The sequence below is a fragment of the Oncorhynchus kisutch genome, linkage group LG8, assembly GCF_002021735.2.
Source record: "Oncorhynchus kisutch isolate 150728-3 linkage group LG8, Okis_V2, whole genome shotgun sequence".
Lineage (NCBI taxonomy): Eukaryota > Metazoa > Chordata > Actinopteri > Salmoniformes > Salmonidae > Oncorhynchus > Oncorhynchus kisutch.
Window position 1 is genome coordinate 68,175,198 of NC_034181.2, and position 21,694 is coordinate 68,196,891.

The window sequence follows — 21,694 nt, forward strand, 5'->3', positions numbered from 1 at the left end:
TAATGATGAGGTGAGAAGGAGTGAATGCCTAAAACAAACTATAGAGGAGCTCCACTAAAGCAACCAGGGGCTTAAGATATATTAAATTACCATGATTAGGACTTTAGGCATGGTTCAAGCCTGTTTGAGAGGCTGGGGAGCCTGAAAGTGGTGCTATTCATGTCTGGGGAGCAGGGTCAATAGGTCGGTGAAGTTCACAGGACCTGTTTCTATTCTTATGCTAACACAGAATACAGGCCCTAATGCTCACTGGCTTGGAAGATATAAATGATTGGGCAATAATCCACGGCCCTCCGTTGCAGGGGGAGCTGGTCTATAGCTAATTGCGCTCTGCCTGCTCTCCATTCAGGAGACGGCCATAATGATGTCTCTGAAAGACTGGCCGTTTTCTCCGCTCTCCTCTTTTCCCACTTACAGTTAGAGAGGTACACGATTGTGTTTTGATATCAGTGCACGGGGGCTCAGGCGTTTCTGAGTGCTAGTCTTGTACAGGAGGCTCTTGGTTGAATTGAGTGTATGGCTGCATACAGTGAGATGCTGTGTTCTGTTGACAATGACTGCTTATAGTCCATTCTGAAGTTGGCTAGATGTTTTTCCCTCCACATCCCATAATGATAGCCACAGAAAATGTGTCTATTTTACAGTCCCATAAAGCGTTTTAAGGATAATAGATTTTTAGCTGTTAGACTATATGTGCCTTGTTTAGTCACCTCCCTACTCCCCAGGACGGATTAGTTGTTCCTCCATCCAAGAACGCCTCAGAGTGTAGCAATGTAAATATATGAAATGATGATGAAGAGTATTTTGTTTATTTAAATACCAGTACATAGAACATAAAAGGTTGTTTTGTTCTCCTACGGAAAGCCTGAAGATTCATTTCTCAGTGATGGTAAGAATGAGACCCTCAATGTCTCCTGCTACAATAGGCCCTATCTATCTCTTTATGACAAGCAGAAAATCTGAGAAGAATAAATGAATGAATACAAATGATCGTGGAGTGCCATGTGACAGAACAAATGCAGTCAAGTTCCTGTGGCAGTCTACTAGAATCGTTTGGGAGCCAGGGCTGTTTCACAAGCATTTTTCACATTCACACAACTAGTCTAGTTTAGGCTGGGCTGGGAGCATCATGGGAGTGGCTTCAGTTAACACTGTACACATACAGAATGTATTTACATTATCATACACGTTTCACCCCAAGCAAGAGAGTAGTGAAGATTATGTAAGAGATGGGATATCTAAAGTCCTGTGAAATGAATTGTAATTTTAGTCAGGGATAAATGGTTTCTTTTGATAGTTACAAACCCTCAACATGCAAGGAAAATTATGCATATTATAGGAATTTTAAGTCTATTGTCCATTGAAAAACGGAAGGTCAAGGTTATGGTTTTGAATATACTGTAATAAAAAAAGTGTATGTAATCCTTTGTTACCTAATAGGGGATATGGTTATAAGAGTATTTCAGTGTCTGTAATCAAACGATCACACTTTCAGTGTCACTGTGAAAGAAATTCATGTCAGCTCCTGTCAATGGAGTTCATTCCATTGGCCATTGGGGAATAGACGGACAAGCCACTTAAACTGCGGTCATCCCCTCTGACCCCTGGCTGCTCTAGAGGGCCCTGGGGAGACACTTAATAGCACTGACATCTAGGATTCTAACAGGTCCCTCTCTGAGTCACATTCCAAGCGTTGAAACCCCATCACCCCATCATCCCATCATCCCATCACCCCATCATCCCTTCACCCCATCATCCCTTCACCCCATCATCAAACTCCTATTTTCTATACACTGTATTGTTATATTGCATTGATGAAAGCTACGTTTGACATCATTTCTGAATATGAAGTGCAGCCATTTTTTTAAGTACCTGCATTTCAACATAACATTGCCCATTAGTGCCCCATGAACTGTCCGGTATTATAGGAGGAAATGTAGAATTTAGGATAAAACTCTTTACATAAAAATACATATTATGAAAGGATGGATTGATTTATAATAGATGGGTAGTTATAGATTAGATTTATGGGAAGAAATAGAGAAGTACAAGGAATAACAATGTTAATATGATAAACTATCTGAAAACTAGTTCATTGTCTAAACTACGTAAACACTTCATAAATATAAAAGTATTTATAAACCTTTTAAGATAGTTACAATGTCTTAAAATTACAATGTCTTAAAACACCCCAGGTTTGTTGTGAACAGGACATTATCATGTTGATAAGCACGTGTCACTTTATTGGTCTTTGCCCGGTGAAGCTGTCCCTTTACAAGGACAGGTCATAACCCTCTCTGGCTGGCGCATCCATCCAGCCCTGTTTGGCGATGGACTTGGAGATGGGATTGTCAGCAATATAGACTCACACTCAGCTTACTGCTTGATCCCCTCCTGATACTAAAACACATTAAAGTGCACTTTTGTGATCATTTCTGTCTTTGTGTTTAAATTTCACCAAATTACATTCAGAGTGTCTTCTGAATGCTGTGACTATTTGGGATAGCAAAATATTTGCATTTTGTCAGAAAGTAATACAGATTTACCGAAAAAAGAACGTGCAATAAACAATATTATATTTGAACCCTAACCTTTATTTGACCTTCTGTAAAGCAATCCATAAGCTTTTTTATTGTAGGCTATTGTTTCTGCAATTAAATAAGTTAACTCAACTGACTAGAATGTAAAGCTAGTGTAGTGTTCACGTATAGAGTATCTGAAGCACTAATACATGGAGGCAAAATGTTACAAGTACGTATTATTTTGAGATGTTCTATTGTAGGCACTCTAGAAATCTAAGCTAATAAACGATTAATAAAGATGTATCGACATTCTATTCTTATACCGTTCATTTGTATAGGCTAGATTTGAATGTTTCATTAAAAAGGTGTCAGAGATAGGTGGCCCAAGACGTCAAGCTAAGTAGCCAGCCTATCTATGGGCAAACTAAAGCGACTTCGGTTGGAATGGTCGAAAATAAAATATAACTTTTGATAACCGTATTGGATCTATTTTGAATGAGGTATTTTGGCATCAACTAAACGTTCGATTGGAGTGTGTTTCGGGCCAATCTATTTCCAAATGTCAGTGACCTATGCAAATGATTCCCAACGTGGACCCGACTAATATTGCAGAGAAGACATAGCCATAAATTAGTTGTCAGATACATGATCTGCTTTACAGACTGGTTAAGCACTACACACAATTAAATCATTATCTGCTTACCTTAATCACAGGCTTTATGAAGCAATGATTCGTGATGTTTTTCAAATCTAAAAATCAGATGTAGGCCTAGCCTCTTAATTCGGGTAAAATGTATTTGATTTTCAGATTCTTTTTTTCTGCGGTCAATCCACGATGAAGCATCTTTGAGGGGAAAGACGAGTTGCTTGTTTTGAGTCGACGAGTCTGTGCTATCCAGTCTGAAGTCAAATGGCGAGTGATTGGCGATACTCTATCGAATTTAAAGAGCAATTAAATGTTCAAAACAACAACGCCTTCTGATGGAGAGGGAGTTAGCTCAAGGAGAGAAACTTCTGCAGGGTCATGTCTGTACCGCTACTTCTGCGTCACTGTGTCTCAATCGGCTCTCTCAACTTCACTGTTTCTCTCTTTTTTGATTCACGTCTATTTTCTTTGCATGTTATTATGCCTTTGCACTTTAGATTTCGTCCAAACCATTAGCATGATTTCATTTCTCTCAGCGCATGCCTTATTAGGTTTCTGCAGAATCATTTTAGGATATGTTCAATGTTTCTCAGCAATTAGGTGTCACCTGTCACTCAAAATGCATTGTGTAAAAAATGTATATGAAAGCAGTTACCGATCAAAGACCAGCAAACCTGAGAGCTGGTCATCTGGTAATCCTTGGTAGGCTACTTTTGATTTATTTTAGGCTACTTCAGAAGCCTTCATGAGGAGGGTCTGTTTATGTCCAAACGGTTGTAGGACTGTATTCACATTTCAAAATAAAGGTGATTGGTTGCATAATATTCACACTCATCTGGTAAATAGAAGATCCAGACCAATCTACCAACAGCTTTCTATTGTGGTGTGCTTTCCAAGGTGCTGATACACATACTGTCTTTAAGAGCAACATACTGTAGTTATCAGAGTCTGTAGCTCTAGGCTGCGTTTAGACAGGCAGCCCAATTCTGATCTGTTTTTCACGTATTAGTCTTTTGACCAATCAGATAATCTCTGAAAAAGATCTGAAAAAGATCTTATATGTCTAAATGCAGACATATAAACTTCAATATCAATAATTTCTGTATTTGCAATAAAAAACACTAGAATCTTTTAGGCATCTGTTGAATTATTTATTCTGTATACACATTCAATTCAAACAGCACAGAAGTTATGACAAGTCAGAACTCAATTACAAAAACATGTTTTGTATGACTTTAGTGTACAAGTATGTGTCCCTTTCTTTATTGCAGGTATGTTCAAAACTGTCTATCTCTCTGAATAAGGATAATAATACCAATCAGGCAATGAGACGGCTATTAATCTGACTGCTTCAATACTGTATCCAACACATTTCATGTAGAACATTCCCTGATCACTATAAACACATGCAGATAATATTTGTAATTGGAAAAATGCAGCATTTGTGGATATACAGTAAATGGATGGAATCTTCACCAAACAATGTCTTTCTTTTCACTGTGACAGTCAAACATTAAACAACATTTGCAATACAGCCAGAGGGTGAGTCATTCACATTTATTTGCATAGAGTAGTCAGTTCTATTCATAAAGTAACTAATTGCACATGACAGAGGATAGACATCCAGAGAGCTTCTCTTGTAAGCAGCCCACACATTAGGGCACTGTAGTGCTTCTCTGAAGCCCAGTACACTCCAGAGTACTCTAAAGAGTACAATAGGGACAAACCACACACACACACACACACGCACACGCACGCACGCACGCACCACACACACACACTTAGATTAAGGTATGAACACATGTTGATCTCATCCCTTTTGATTTCACATCATACACACATTGTCTTACATTCTGCTGTAATGTTAAAAGTTATATTGAAACTATACACTCTCAGACAGGGAAAAGAGAACATTCATTACCCAAGTGCAATATATCTGCAGATAATCCGTGTGCAACTTCTGCAAACAATGTCTTCAAATAACTCCAAACATTGTCCTTACAGTAAATCTCTCCAAGCATTAACTTTAGGGGGGATTCTTCAGTGCCCTAATTTCTCAGTGTTTGACTGGAGAGGATGCCAATGAGGAAGGCCTTGTGTGACATCCTGGGATCTGACATGCTATTCCCGCTGGTGCGTCTACACCGACTGCCAGGGCTCAGGGCCCAGGGCCCAGGGCTCAGGGCTCAGGGCTACTGGAAGAGGCTTCCTCTGGAGGTTGTCAACACCAGCAGGACCTGGAGGCACAGAGATAAAAAACAACATGTAAGTCACCCATGTCACATTGCTTAACACAAGAACCCAGAACAGAGCGTATTGGTTAACTGTAAACAGTGACCAGTATTGTTTTAGGTCACAGTAAGATGGAGGGATGACAATGGTCTTGGCCTTGATGCTTGATGGAATCTAGTTTGGGAGCAGGGAATGTGTCAGTCAGTGAATGATTGGTTAAAAAATAAATGTGGATGTACAGTCTTCCATCTATTTCTACATTGCGTTATTCAAAACACATTAACACCAGTTTCGGTACTTGGAGTACACCAATAGAAATGTTATGAATAATAAGGACAATTGTGTTATAGTATGTGCAAAGCAATTCCAGAGTGGATAGAAGCAGAAAAGTGACAGATTTGACCAATACAAAGAATCATTGTGAATTCATGTGGGATATTAACGTTTTCTGATAACTGTGTTTATTGCTTCATCCTTAACTGTCATCAACTTAACAACTAAGACAAATCTAGCTGTCTCTCATCAAGTTTTGAATATACACGGGGCAGTCTACCCGCACCATTACCAATTTCACCAAATTATATATAGAGAGGTTTCTGGACAATTTAATCCCACCGGGGGACTTGGCCAGACCCTTTCTCTGTCAATTTTCCACCCTCTCCCTTATTCAAGCCCCCTCTTTTTTCTCTTCATCCACAATGCGGGATCTCTCCCTCTTTCTTTTTTATGTTCTCTCATATATTTTTTTCTCTGCGGCTCCCCCCCCCCACCAAACCCTCAGACAGCATGCAGCTTATGCAAATCATCAGCCTTTTATGCTCAATACTCGTCCTCAGTCCTGAATGAGACCTCAACAAAACACACACACACACACACACACACTCAGGTTCATTTAAAATGTCCAAATACACATAGCCCCCAGTGTTCTCACTCAAAGTCTTTAGCGCCATTCCAGTCCATTTGTATTTGAAAGCCTCAACCTGACTGGATGAGCTCCCAGTTAGTAGGGTAGGAAGAGGCAGACAGATGAGAGGGTCCTGCTTCTACTGTCCCAGAGAGGGAGGGAGGGATGCATAGGAGAGACAGGATGGGAGAAAGATGGAGGGAGAGTGAAGGAGACAGGGAGGTAAGGAGTGAGTGATGGAGGGAGGGAGAGAGAGAGGGGAGTCTAATGAATATAAAATGTTCTCTGTGTTTCTGTGTTCTCAGGCTCTGGCCTGTCTGCTAGGGGACAGGAGGAGGACGGGAAGGGGACAAGAGGGGACCAGAGTGGGGGGACAGGGTGCCTTTGCCCAGCTGTAAGGGGGACCTAAGGGACTTCTCACACACTTTCTGACAGGCTGTCCCTTTCACCAGCACATAGCTGGGCCCGCCAGGCCTGCTACCATAACAACGCTGCAGCCCCTCTGTCATAGCAACGCCACGGAAACGCCACAGAACACTGGGCTCCCCCAGCCTGCCTTGGACACGACCATCAGGGGGAGGATGGGAGGGGGGTTGACAAAAGTAGATGAAGAAGTACTGAATGTGAATCAGTCTAGACATTCCCACCGCTGTGAACTTGAACTTGACAGACAGCCTGAAATGTTCACAGGCCGTGTGAGTGATGGGCAGATAGAGAGATACACGCAGCACAATGGAGGTGAAGACTATCTAGTGATACATTCCTTAACCTTTTCTAAATGATCCCACAATAAATGGATACAAAATGCCTTTATTTATGATGAAGTGGTCATTAAAACTTGTTTGGTTGACCAATTGTTTGCCCACATTTGGTGAAAACACCATAGCCTTTAGCTAGGACTGTTATGGCCGCTGTCTCCATACTAATGCCTGTAAGCTGAGGCAGGCCCATGTCTGGGGGTCCACGCTGTTTATGGCCACTGGGCCATGGGAAGAAAAGAGATGTGAAAGGTCCCCTGTTGCCGTTACAAAGCTGAGAACAATCCTTGGCGGGATAATCGCGTTTATCCCCAGATTAAGACGAGATCGCAGCTGAGGTATCCTCACAGGAGGAGAGGAGAGGGAGTGTAAAACATACAATCTTTAGACAAAGCTCAGAGCAGGGTGTGTGATTTAGTCCCTTTTATGGACAGGTTATAACATTGAATGTGATGGAAGATTACTTAAATGTGTTTATCTACATGGGTCTGAACCCACCCGTCAGTTGTTAATTCTGCCTGGATCATGGTGAAAATACTGTATTGATTCATTGGTTGTGTTTAGCAGCGGGGTCTTGATAAAATCCACAAGGCTTCAGCTACAGTACAATGTGGGATTTGGGAACCACAGCTTTAGGTGTTCAGTGGAGGTGTAACAGAAGCATTCACAGCCATTCTATTCTTATTGTTAACCCCTTCTCTAACAGCCCACTTGACCTCATGAGAAATGGCAGAATAGAGCTACGGTAACACTCTGAAAAGAAATAACTCATTTTATAGTCATAACCCAAGTATGATCGGTATCTTGCATTTGATTCAGATTGAGCTCCTTAGTGGGATAATACAAGGTGGTTCCAGACAGCTCCCAGACCCCTGTTCACCCTGTCTATGAATATGCCAGCTGCAGCCTCAGCCACATGGAAACACAGACAGACACACAGAGGCAGACAGTACATCCCCTCCCCCAACACACACACTGACTGTCCACACACACATATAAACACACAGAAGTGCATAAAAACACACAGATACTATGCATAAATACACACACACACACACACACACACACACACACACACACACACACAAACTCCCCACCACCTTACATTCTGAATGGATAAACCTGTTAACGCTCAAACATAATTTCTCTCTCTTTACAACTGTTTTAAACATGATATTTAAGTGAGCTCTTCTGTGCTATCCCTCTCACATTCTCTTTCATTACCTTTGTTTACCTCTCATTCTTTTGTTCCTGCATACATTATCACCTATTATCATTGTCTGAATGCCTTACTGTGAAATATTGTTGTCTGCCCCTTGGTAAAAACAACTTCTCTCCCTCCTTTCTCTCTAATTTTCCCTCTGGCTGCCTCCTTTTACAGGGTAATATATTGTGATTGTCATTTAATTAATAGCCTGTCTGTGGCAGAAGGGGAATCGGGAATACAGTCTGCCACCCAGCTCAAATGTAACATGACATTCTCAATGCCAAATTGTTAATCCATACTAACAAATTATGCCTTTTTAAATCATAACATTCAGTAAAGATTTTACATCTGTGAATTATTGAAAATTGTTCTCCCATAAACAACCATTAATATGCTGGCTGTTATAGACACAAGGTAGTTGAAGCTTTTATGAGGGGCAGTAACCCCCAGCGTACTCAGTGAGTTAAGATACGTTTAGGTTTTCCAACATTGTAACTATGAATTATATTTTAAACACATGCCTCTGATTATCCTTTAAGTTATTATTTTAACAGTGCAACATAATTAAAAAAATAGCTAATTTAGGACTTTAAACTAATATGATAATTTGTGCAAAAAACACACACACACACACACACACACACACACACACACACACACACACACACACACACACACACACACACACACACACACACTGAGACACATTCACTAACACACACAGACATAAATACATAGAAAAACGGGGAGAGGGGCTGCTTTTCCAGGGGGCACTCTCATGGTTTTGGCGCTAATGCAGGCATCTGGCAGTGTCTGGTCTGGAGCGTCTTTCCCACCCCATTACCCCCTGTGTCTCCTGCAGCACCCACCCACACAATGGTGGGAAAGAGGGGTGGTGGACCTCCGTCAAGAGCTCCCCTCACAAAGCAGTCATTGTGGAGGGGAGCCAGGAGCAGAATGATAATGTGGACTCCATCTACTGTTTACCAACAGGCAGACTAGCTACAGACAGACAGCTGTAGTACACAGTGCACTACACCGACCTGCAGCCCTGCAGCCCAGGCTCAAAGATCACAGCTCACTGTTGCTCTCTGCTCTGTTCCCCAGTGCCAGGAGCTAAAAGAGACATTTAACAGGAATCAGTATGGATGTTTTGTACGTGGGTGAGAGTGAGAGTGTGAGTGTGTGTGTGTGTGTGTGTGTGTGTGTGTGTGTGTGTGTGTGTGTGTGTGTGTGTGTGTGTGTGTGTGTGTGTGTGTGTGTGTGTGTGTGTGTGTGTGTGTGTGTGTGTGTGCGTGCGTGTGTGTGTGCATGTGTGTCTTTCTGTTCACGTGTGCATTTCAGACTTCCGTGTCTATGGGCACCCTACAATGTGGTATTAGTCACATTGCGGAAAGATAGCATTGTCCCATTCTCTTATAGAACACATTTAAATCCAGCCAGGTCACTCGTGATACAAGTCAATATTAGACGTCCATCCATGTCTGAGGACATTGGGAGATGATGTGGAAACCGGCCACCAGAGGCAACAGTGAGTGCTTTTACAGTCAAATAGGTTTGGGTTTTGCTAGGGTGTTGTGGACAGGATGGAGGATGGGCTTAACGTTGGTTGTTCTAATTCAGCGATAGGAAAATGTTTTTGAGATTTTTGTTTTAAACCTATCCCAAACCTTAACCCTTACCTTAACCATTCAGAGTTAACGCCTAACCTTAAGACTTTGGAGTTACAGTAGTGCCTAAACTTAACCCTAACCTTAAAAATGTGGAGCTAATGCCTAAACTTAACCTTAAACACTTTGAAATTTGATGTTTGGAATAACTTCGAAATGTGACATTTGAGAAACATGGATGAACGTCTAATTCTGACGTGAGACTGTGAGAGCTAGTTGTTCAAATCAACGTGTTTTGGTTCACACAGCCAATGTCTAATTAAAACGTGCATCTACTCGGCACATGTGCATGCAGAATGCAACATCACCAGTCATTACAGTAAAAACATCTGCCTTAAACTGATGCTGTCCTAGGTGCTGAATTAGATTGCAATGCTACTGCATTCACTGACAAACCACTGATTACATACTGTACCAGTGGCTCCCACCACATCACCACCAAATAATTCCCTGTGTCCAGCGTTAACAATCAGGGTTGAAGACAATGGGGAGATATGCATGTAGTCTACTGTAACAGCAATAGTATTCTTCATTAACTGGGAACTAGGCCATATGAAATCAATCCACCCAATGAAAACAAAGAGATCAGTCATGTTTACAGATTTCATAACCTTTAAACCTTTCAACCAGGAGGATTATAGACAGAGCATTCTCTATATCACCCCCCAATTAGTAGTAAGAATCATCCAAATACAAGCCCACGGTCTGAGTAAATGGGACATGAAGCATCAGGATCAAAATAGGTCTATTTTAGTCCCACAGTCAGTCTGAAACGGAACAGTCTTTGTATCTGCATTCATGTGTTGAAAGTAGAATATATAGGATATGAGGATTTTATGACATATATATGGTGGAAAATTATCACTGTAAGAACTTTCTCTCACATGAATGCAAAATAACTCACATCTATGGTCTGTGAGAATAGTTGCTATGGCACCTAATCCACATAGTGGAAATGATTAATTAATTGATACAGCCAGATGTGATAGTATTCGAACACAGGAATAGACTTAACAAAGCATATTCAATGTCATAGGCTTTGCCTTGGGCGCGCGCCCCCCCCCCCCCCCACACACACACACACACACACACACTTATCATCATATTTACATCAAATGCTATTCATTATGAGATTCCCTACAACTGATTGTAGGTTTAATTAACACATTGTGTGTAGAGCTAGTCCTTTGCTTCTTCCAGTAAGCTTCTTTATATCTGCCCATCCCTGTATTCTATGCAGTGACACATCTGCGATGGAGGCCTTGAGAATATGTAAATCAGGTATGAGGAGGCCCCTCCCCCCTATGGAGAGACTGCTAGTCTAATTAAAGGTTGCTTGGGCATTAAAGGCACAGTTGTCCTTTGTTGTATTAAAGGCATAGCGGATTTCCTTCATCATAATAAAGGCACATTATTTTTCTTTGTTATGTTAAAGCTACAGTAATCTTTGATTGTACTAAAATACATAGTGGTTATTCATTTATCATCCCATGTAATGTACATGATGATGAATACATGCACGTATGGGTAGGCTAGGCTACTGTAGATCTTTCATCCAATGCAGGTAAGATGTATAATCACTCAACAAGCATTGTGATCTTATTCTTGTGTGTACAAACAATCAAGCATACATTTTTTGGGGATACGAATTAATGTTGCTCCAAATGAATGCTATTTCCCTACATGATTTAGTGGGGTATTATCCCTAAATCAAAATATCATAGAAACATAATATACCACATGATGTCAGGTGGAACGTGTCTATAGGCCTATTTTTTGTTGTTGTAATGAAATGAAATCATAATTTAACAATTGACATTATATTTACCATATAGGAGGCATTAGGCTGTATGTATTATAAGTCACTCTCTCTTTGTATCTGGTGTGGTTTTGTTTGGCTGCCATAAAGGTTTCATAAAAAGATACCCTACTGTAAGGGATGATCTACACTGGCTTTTACATTTCATTAGTTACAGTAAAGGGACTTCAGGATTTAGGGGATATTCGGATTAAACTGGATATTTTTACATTTGGCAAAAATTAATCCCACATTTTCCACTTTGCTGTCGCGTGTCTCGTGCAGCTAAACCCTACGCGAATACAAGGCTGCAGCCCGCGCCTCTAATGTGCTGCTGTTCCTTTAAAGACGGCTCTGCATTCTCTCCTCGTTTCTATGCAATTATGTTAATATACAGAGCTTGTCTGGTGCTCTTCATTAACGGCTGCAGTTGCATCATTGTTTCCTTTATTTGTTATCTCTGTAAAGCCAATGATTCAGTAACAGGCTATATTTTGGTGTTTTCTTCCTTACAAATATGTGGTCTTTAATAGTGATGGATTTAGTAGGCCGTATGTAAAGTATTTTTATAAATATCAGCGTTTATTTGTGGGTTTTCTATTGCAAATGATCCTATCTCAAGGTCGTGCTTTGCATCCGGTTTGTGTTGGACATCGGTTTCTAAATAGGCAGACAAGGTCCTACCTTCAGTGAGTATGCGAATAATTTATTGTTCAAAAGAATATGATTATTTATTTTCGATACCAAATATTTTCAGTACATCGTCAGATTACATACATGTAATATTGCCTTGCAGTCTCTGTAATATTAGACTTTGTGAAATTCAGTTTAACGTTATATCAACCACATAACCTACATTAGGTAGCCTACCTTTTTTCCATTTATCATGCCATATTCATATTCCTAGCTTGTTAACATAATTGTCCAGCTAATTGTCTCAACGTGTAATTTATAAATTGCATAGCAACAGCAGTCTGTGCAATGAAAGCAATGACCCGCTCTGATCATTATAATCATTTCATCCTGTACTGTGACCAAGAGAAATATTTTCAGTTCAAGGTGAGGTGCCTATAGAAACATCTATAGTGTATAGAAATATATTGTATAGAAATACATTTGCCCTGTTATATTGACTGATAATTTAAAGCTATGAAAAATCATACTCCAATTCTACTCTTCACCATAAGCCAGATGATAATATAAACAGAACATGTTGTACAGTACACCATCCAACATGACTGGTAGGCCTGGCCTACTGTACTGTAAATGGTGTTTCCCTCTCTATGATAAACACACAGATACAACCATAGTTGTTGTTGTCTTTCTTATTTTGTGAATATGCCCATTTTTCATGACAGATGTAAATACATTTAAAAAAGTGCTGATAATAAGGATATATAAACTGTAGTTCATCTCTGTTATACATAAAGACAACATCTGAAATGACTGAAACTAATTAGGGCTAAACCCCCTGTGCACATTTGTCCTTTTTTGAATAGTTTATAGCTTAATATCAAGTAGCCAAAGTAACCAAGAGTGGAAGTAAACAATGAGGTGCAATGATGGAAAATTAAAAGGTCTATCACTTTGTATTTTGTAATTCCATGTGCAACGTAAGCAATAGCCAGATCTTTGAAATTACAGAATATACAGGAACAATTGTAGCTCGAAGACATCTGGTAAGGTGCATATGATTGTGCAAATGATGTACAATAGTTGTGAAACATAGAAGATGTACATAGGTAGGAGACACATTATAGTATGAGGTATGAATGCATACACAATAGACGTATCGCGAGTGAGACAGAAGTTGTAAGCTAAGTATGAGAAAACAGTGGGTTTAGATGTAAGACACATATGTAAGATGTGTGTATGAGACAAACAGCGGTTTGAGATGTGAGGGTTGAATGTAGGTTTGAGACTGATTGAAGGTGTAATGACCAACGAGTGTGCTAGCTCTGCTCTGTGGCTGAAGGCCACAAGGGCATCATCATCATCTGACATGACCCGATTTATGTAACCTGAGAGTGCAAGGATTGTATGTGTTCTGTGTGTGTGTGCGTGTATGTGTGTGTGTGTGTGTGTGTGTGTGTGTGTGTGTGTGTGTGTGTGTGTGTGTGTGTGTGTGTGTGTGTGTGTGTGTGTGTGTGTGTGTGTGTGTGTGTGTGTGTGTGTGTGTGTGTGTGTGTGTGTGTGTGTGTGTGTGAGTGTGTGAGTGTGCGTGTGTGTGTGTGAGTGTGCATGCGTGCGTGCGTGCGTGCATGTGTGAGAGAAAGATATATGTTCAAAATTAGGATTATTTAAGAGATAAATATTTATTCATATGGAAATACGTGTATTTAATGTGGTATATTATAAAAAAACGTATAACTGCTTGTCTGTTGCAAAGTGTGCTGAACGCACATTACAATCAAAAAATCAAACAAGGCTATAGTCAGTTCGTTAATGCAATGCCTCGTTAACATCTAAACAGTAATGGATGGGGCTGCTTTTTCTCTAGCCTACAAGCGTTAATTGATCTAATATCTCCTAAACCCTGTCACACTCGTTAGCCAGTTCAGACTGGAGAGTGTAAGATGAGAGGGCTGACAGAGGCTAGCCTACTGATGAGAGGAGTGATGGAGAAAAGCCCGATAGAACCGATGGTGCTGCCAGCCCTACCTCATGCCAACACAGCCATTTTAGGAGCAGCAGCAAGACTCTCCATCAAGATGGCTTCCGTAGCTCAGCCCCAGTCAGTCACACAGAGTCCTCTGGCTGCCTGCGAGGGGGGCCGCTCTAACTGGCAGCTCCTTTGTCCCCATTGGCACAGGGTGGAGGCATCTCGTCCGTCCTTTTCTCCAGGGGCACAGATGGCACCAAAGGCTTCCGGTGATGGAGATTTAAGGGAAGAGGGACAAGGGGGTTGGCCTTTTTCTTCCCCTCCTGCTTTCTCCTTTTTTGTGACGACTGTGCCACTTTCCCCTCGCTCAATCCAGACCTGGTGTGAATGGCTGGCAGTCACTGTGGAGGAAATAAAGCACAAAACAGACCCCCTTTTATCACTGCCATGGCAACTACCACATAATCTGTCTTTAGGGAAATAAAAGGACAGAATAACTGTAATTCCTTTGTATCTGACAGTCACACCACTACAAGGTACTAGACTCTGGGTGAAGCGTTTGATAGTAATCTTAATAGAGTGCCGTCTGGTTATTTGACTCAAGCAATGGTGTACAGTAGACTGTATGGCATGTATTGTACTGGCTTTGTGCTACCCATAGTGGCTGCAATGTTGCTTTAGTGTGTATGTGAGCCTGCTGTCGTTTCAGACTGTGGGAGGGGGTCAGTGTATTAGAGACAATAGAGAACGAGCCGCTCTCAACACCGTTAATTAATTAAAGGGGTTGCCAGCTCGTCAGAGAGTGGTTAGATGCCGGGCAGAAAAAAAGATTACCCGCCAGCCACCCTAGATCTTGCCAGCAAAAAATGCTTTGTTGTGGTGCGTTGTCCCGTTTAGCAGATGGTCTAATGTAAAGAGCACACTTGTTCATCAGTAGTTATTTATTTCACAAAAAAGATTCATGATTAAATTGTTGTAAAAGAGACTCATAATACTAATTTATATTTTAGCGTTCTAATCTATGCCTTCATGAATAAGAGGAAATATAATTTCAGGCTGTAAGATCTACTCAGAATAGCAATCTGCTTGCTACTGTGTCAAGTCAAATGAATTTAGAGTCCATAAAGGAGGTTATTCTATGATTAGCCTATAAAAGCAGAGAATGAGAGAGGGAGTTGGAGATGGAGACTATAGTTCCTCCATCTTCAGGGAGAATGTATTTTTGAAGATCAGTGAGAAACGTGGGTGGTGGGTGGGTGGCGGGTCGGAAAACAAAACCCACATGAGATGAAACAGGCAGACAGCCTCTTTGTAAACAGAATGGATTCAGAGGAAAGAAGTGGCTGAAGCAGATGCTGAAGTTTCAGCGTTTTTCCTCCTTTACTCCTCCTCTGCTCTTTCCTCCTTTCTGTACTACAAAGCTGAAGGCAGCAGCGTCAGAACCTGACGACTACAGGGAGCCAGCTCAGATCTGGGTCATGCTGCCACCAGCACAAACCAGGAACATACTGGAGCTTTTACACATCTTCATCTCCACCAAGGCTCCCATGGAGGCATAGAGAAACCTGAAGCCAAGAGGCACGGAGCTGCATCCTAGCACCTGTCATTCACACCCACATTGGTTCATGTTCATGTTCTGTTTTCAACCTCTCTCTCATATTCTCTCCTCTCATCATGCCTCTCTATATCTGCCATTAGCTGTTACTCTACCATATAATATGCACATGTACTGTATACCTTACTTACCATATAGTAGACAGTTTGTGCTGTTCATACTGCAGAGTTTCTGTGTGTATCTCAGGCAGCCACTGCAGTGACAAGGGCACTGGATCAACCTTTGACAATAACAAAGACATTTCCAAATACAATACAATGCAATAGTGAGAGAAAAAACTACACGTATCCATTAAAACAATACGCTTGAATTCTCATTACTAACATTCAGCGACAATTAATTTGATCATTGTCGGGTTATAGAATAGTCATGCCAAGGGTTCTTCTACAACATTCAAAGGACATGTTTATTTGGATTAGGCCTAGAGAAGAATAGAGTGGTGAGATAGATGTGGTTGATTTAGATAATGTCTCCATTCTTCTTTTTTGGGAATTGTTTGGACCAGAGCCTGCATTACAGTTATTGATGAGGAGATTCAGATAGGCAGGCTGGAGGACACAAGGCTTTTGTTTTGAGTAGAGTAGAGGTGCAATCAGCATGCAGTTAGTGAAGAAAGGTGAAGCTACAATAAATACGTATAGGTGGATATTTTAAACATATATTGAGATTGATTAGAATATGAAGTGTTCAAATCAAGTGAGTTGATAGTAGTTGTTCATTTCCATCATCAACAACTAGCCTACTCTCAGTATTAAAATACCTGAGTAGGAATTTAGATATCGGCCAACACTTGGGTAATGTAAAGCTCAGAATAGACATCAATAGGATGCGGTTTTGGTTAAGGACGAGATTATCAGAATAGCGACTGGTGGGCCCTATGTCACCGGGTTGACCAGTGGAAATTCTAAATTGTCTGGTGACACACTAGAATGGAGAGATCTGTCCGGTCGTGGGAAAAGCTCGCTTGGACGTTTCACAAATCCAGCGTATAGCCTCCTCCTACTGAATCAAACCAATTAGCCAGGAGCGCGCTCCAGCCATTGAGAGCCACTGTAGGCTCTGAGAGGAGTTGTTGGTTGAATGAAAATGCATCCCCGGATTTGGTTCTCCAAGAGAAGCTATAGAAGTTGCCTTTTGAAGGACGGCTATAGCACCGTGAAGGGCCAGGCAGAAAGTCCAAATTGAGACACTTGAATCATTTGGGCGATTAGGTGTGCACACAATGCGTAAAAGTATTGTGTGACTCACATGGGAGGTATAATGCATTTAAAATCTACAAAAACCATGAATATCTTAAGTGTTCTTCCTTTCTAGGTAACACAACTCAATGTGAGAACACAACTATTCCTGAAATGATGCGTTTATGTAATGACATGGATCTCTTTGACTTAATATCGACTGAAAGATATCATTAGTCTACGCTTATTCAGAATATCAGTGCAAGGGGTAGGCAAAGCCTACATAGCTCATCTTAATCAGGACAGCCTTTTTCATAGGCATTGGACTACAGTAGGCCTAAATACGTCATAAGGGCTAATAGCGGCCATTTTCTGGAAAATTGAAACCTTTCCACCTTTTTAAGAATGATATCAATATGAGCTACAAATCTTAATCCATTTCATTAAACCTTAATTCAATATTTGTTTGCGTGTATTAAACCTGATTTATGCAGTGAGAACTATAAGGAATACAGCCTCAACTGTGGATACTTTTATGCAACAAAGCTTTATTCATATTCAGGCCTGAATACCAACTGTTACAGTTCACTCATATGACTGGATAAAGTTATGTATTCCTCTGAACGGAATAAAGGCTTTTTCTGAAGTATTTTTCGTTTTAGAAGATGTTTTAGGCAAAAACACTCCAGATGCTTTGCGTGATGGAATAAATAAATATATAAAGAGTATTCTTGCTCCAAGCATACTAAACAAAAGTGGGACAAATATACACTTCAATTCACAGCATGATTGTAGAAAATGTTGTCTTTTCATTTAAAGGCATGCTATAAAGATGATCCTACTTATATTTTGAGAATATTTTCACTAAATTAAGTAAGAAAACGTATTAAATTTCGGGTTGTAGCAGGTTTTGAGGAATTCAGAAGTGTTTCAACAGATGTTTATAATAAGTGATTAGGGAAAATTGTTATAACTTACCGGAAAGGCACTGAGGTATTGGCCTGTAATTGCATATCAATTATGTTATTTTGTGTCTTCACTCCCAGACACCATTTATTCCTGTCCGAGTCGCAGGTTTGGAGGACATTCCTACTTTCGGTTAGCTAGCTTTATGACGGCCGAGTAACACTCATACAGCTAGATAACCAAAGATAGCAACCGACTCCTTCTTGTACATACTGCCAGAGTATCGTATGGGTTCCACCTAACATGAAAAATAAACATTTTGTTAATGCAATAATTAGCCTAATAATGACACTGCTACCACCAATTGGTATCCATAAATGTGTCCCCTTCTCCCCAAAAAGATAATAATAATAAATAGGCCTACATCAATAGAAATATTTCCGATTATTAGTTGATGTGCAGGCCATGGGGTCGATGAATAAGACCCTGGGAAAGGTTTTAATCTGTCTCCATCTCTAACTACTCTCACTGATATAGACCCATGCATGGTGACATCACAAGCATGTAGGCCTATAGGCCTACAAGCCTGGCCTGGACGTGCAACCAGCTTCCCGCCTTTTGTGAAAGATCCTTAAATTCTGCATAACTTAAATCATCGCGATATTAAATCCCGAGTCACTTTAGAGTAAATCGATCAATAGACTCTCAACCAGCGGAGGACTTGGCTCACATTGAAATGTTCCATTTATAGGCCTATAGTTCTGCTCCCATACACCATCACCGTCTTCACCACTTAGGATTCCACTCCCACTACATATCTTATGACAAAAATTAGGATAAATTCATGTAAAAACATATCACAGGCGATTTAATTGCATCGATTGGCATCGTATTTGCACGCAGTAGGTACGCTATTATAGGCATAGCGACTTTTCCAGAAAAATAGCCTGTGTCTATTATGGTAAGGACTGCATGGCACTATACGTCACCTATGATCATTATAATGAAATTATATGATTATTATTATTATTATTATTATTAATGTCATATTATTATTGAAATCCTTAGTCTATAGGCTATTTGTATATCTGGATATAATTTAGTTTCTTACCCCTCCTGGAAAAATGTATCTGTTTCAAAAGATCATAGAGGATACCCACACTAACACACAATTGGGCTATTCATGAACTAATCCATTCATTTCTCACAAGGGAGTGTAAAAAACACAAGCTAAATCATGTCATCAAGTAGAACGCGTGTAGGCCTTTAGACCATCATTATTTTACCGGGTTTAGTATTGTAGCTAGTCTATCTATAATGAGCCTTCTGCACATGTTTTAATAAAGACTAATCTTGTGATGAACCCACGTTTCCCTTTATCAGTGCGTCTTACGTCATAGCTTTTAATTGAAAAAGTCACGAATAATAGTGATCTTGTAAGCAATTTCCAAATAATTTCGATTTAACACATCAATAATTTAACACAACGCAATGTTGTTTGTTATTAATATAATGCAACAATTAAAATATTTACAGAAATTGACACAACTTTATTGCTATGTTACAGAATAGCCTAAATAATTGCATATTTTATGTACATGTCTTTGTATGTGGGTGACATTACACATCCAATGTATGGATGAGGATATTCCTACAAAGCAGTTAGGTTACCAGGCTATAGGCTACATTTGAAACTGCCTAATTTCATCACACCGACTATCTTACTAAATGAACGTAGAAAATAATCTAACCAATATACCATATAAATAAAACCCCTAGCAGTATCTACATGACCAAAAGGACTGCGTTTATTTCCCAAATAGGCCTATACATGTCATAGAGGCTATACAGGGCGATGTAGATCTATCCGCGCTTTCGACTATATAAGCATAGGCTACAGTTGATCAGATCAGACACAGGTTCATTTGTCCCATAATTAGCCAGCTTTACTAGATCAATTCAGACTCTTTAACACTGTATATAAATATATAAATGATGGTCAGAATTGATGGCTGCGATATGGTAAACAAAGATGAGTGTCTGCAGCTAGCGGTAGGCTATATAGCCTGAAATAAACTCACATCGACGTCTATTGAATAAGGAATCCTTACTTTTCAATGCGAGGACATTTTTCCTGGTTCTTTTGCCATCCAATGGAGGGCGGCGCACCCGCGTGGAAGGCAGCAGTAAGGGTTCCGGTATAGGATGAGAAGCATATGGCTAGCCTATAGAATAGGTTTTTACCGAGGAAATGAAATCAGATGATTAACCTATGAAGAGAGGACAGTACAGAAAACGATAAACGCTTCTTATCCAAAATCCGCCTTCGAAGCAGGTGGAGGCAGCCAGTTTCTAAAAGGCGCTGTCGATGCTCAAACCGATCCATGTCGAATTGGTGGTTTATTTCCGAGGTTGTGAGATCCCTTAACCGTTATTTCACTTGTCTCTCGTGGATGGCATACGAGATGGTATCTCTCGACGGATTATAAATCAAAGCGCGGTCCTCCCGTGGCCCGTTAGTTTATCCATTGTGGCTCTCCTCCGTGCCTCCGTTGCTCTCACTACCCTGAGAGCATAGAGTTTTTTCTCTAAATGCTTCTTCCTCTGACAGTTCTCTCCTGCAGTGACGTCACTCCAGCAAGCAAACGGCCGAGTGACCAATCACAGACAGGCTACACAGTGGGAAAGAGACACTCTAGACCTGACACATGGGCACCCACAGACAGGCCGTAATAGATTAAATCATCAGAGCACCCTATTGGCTGTACTGTGTGTGTGTGTGTGTGTGTGTGTGTGTGTGTGTGTGTGTGTGTGTGTGTGTGTGTGTGTGTGTGTGTGTGTGTGTGTGTGTGTGTGTTTGCGTACGTGTGCGTGCGTGTGCGTGTGTGTCAGGTACAACAGTGAGCATACACGTGTGAGTTAATCATGCTTTGCGCGTATGCCATTTTATGAGAGAGCGCTTCTTCTATCCATGTTTAGGCTATAGGCTACTTGAGATAATATTACCGCCTGTTTATTACACTATATAAGTAAAAGATCGAAAGATTACCCCAAACTTGGTTTCTTATGGCAAGGGGTAGGCTACAATTTGATTTAACAGGGTTTTATGCACGTTTGGTGACTTTTACGCAGGTTTATACCTGTGTGTGTCTGTGTATTTGTGTTTATTAGATGTACCCCCCCCCCATTAACTCTGTATGAATGTTATTGGATGAGGACATACTGAGCTAGGCCTAGTATTGCCCAATCCACCTTCGGGTGTTGGTGTGGCAGATTTAAATTAAGCTAATTCGGATGAAATAGGGTGCTAGAATAGGCCTATCATCGAAGAAGAGAGAGGGAATCTATTGAAACTGGATTTTGCCTTGTAGTTCTGTGCTTTGATACTATACGCGCCCAGTGTAAGATCTGCTCTGTGGTAGATGTGCTCAGTAAAGATGCTGTGTAGCTATTTATAATAAATTAACTATACATCTGTTAATGTCATTTCTATGTCTTTATGATATTTATTAGGCTATATTATCCTAGTTTTTTAGCATAACATTTTTTTTATCCAACCGTTTTGGCAAACTGTCCAGGTGGGCTATGGGTTAGTGCGTGCTATGTGATGAGACGTAATCAATGCAGCTTGCTATATCTTCATTTATCAGCTGAGC

At 40.5% G+C, this 21,694-nt stretch overlaps 1 long non-coding RNA gene across 1 annotated transcript; it reads right to left on the minus strand.

Moving 5' to 3' along the window:
• Positions 1-4,297: 4,297 nt before the first annotated feature.
• Positions 4,298-20,605, minus strand: LOC109894993 (uncharacterized). Its single transcript, XR_002255916.2, has 5 exons — positions 20,150-20,605; positions 18,111-18,336; positions 16,086-16,174; positions 14,399-14,740; positions 4,298-5,405 (listed from the first exon to the last, which is right to left on the minus strand). It is a non-coding gene; the product is annotated as an uncharacterized LOC109894993 (long non-coding RNA).
• Between the last annotated feature and the right edge of the window lie 1,089 nt (positions 20,606-21,694).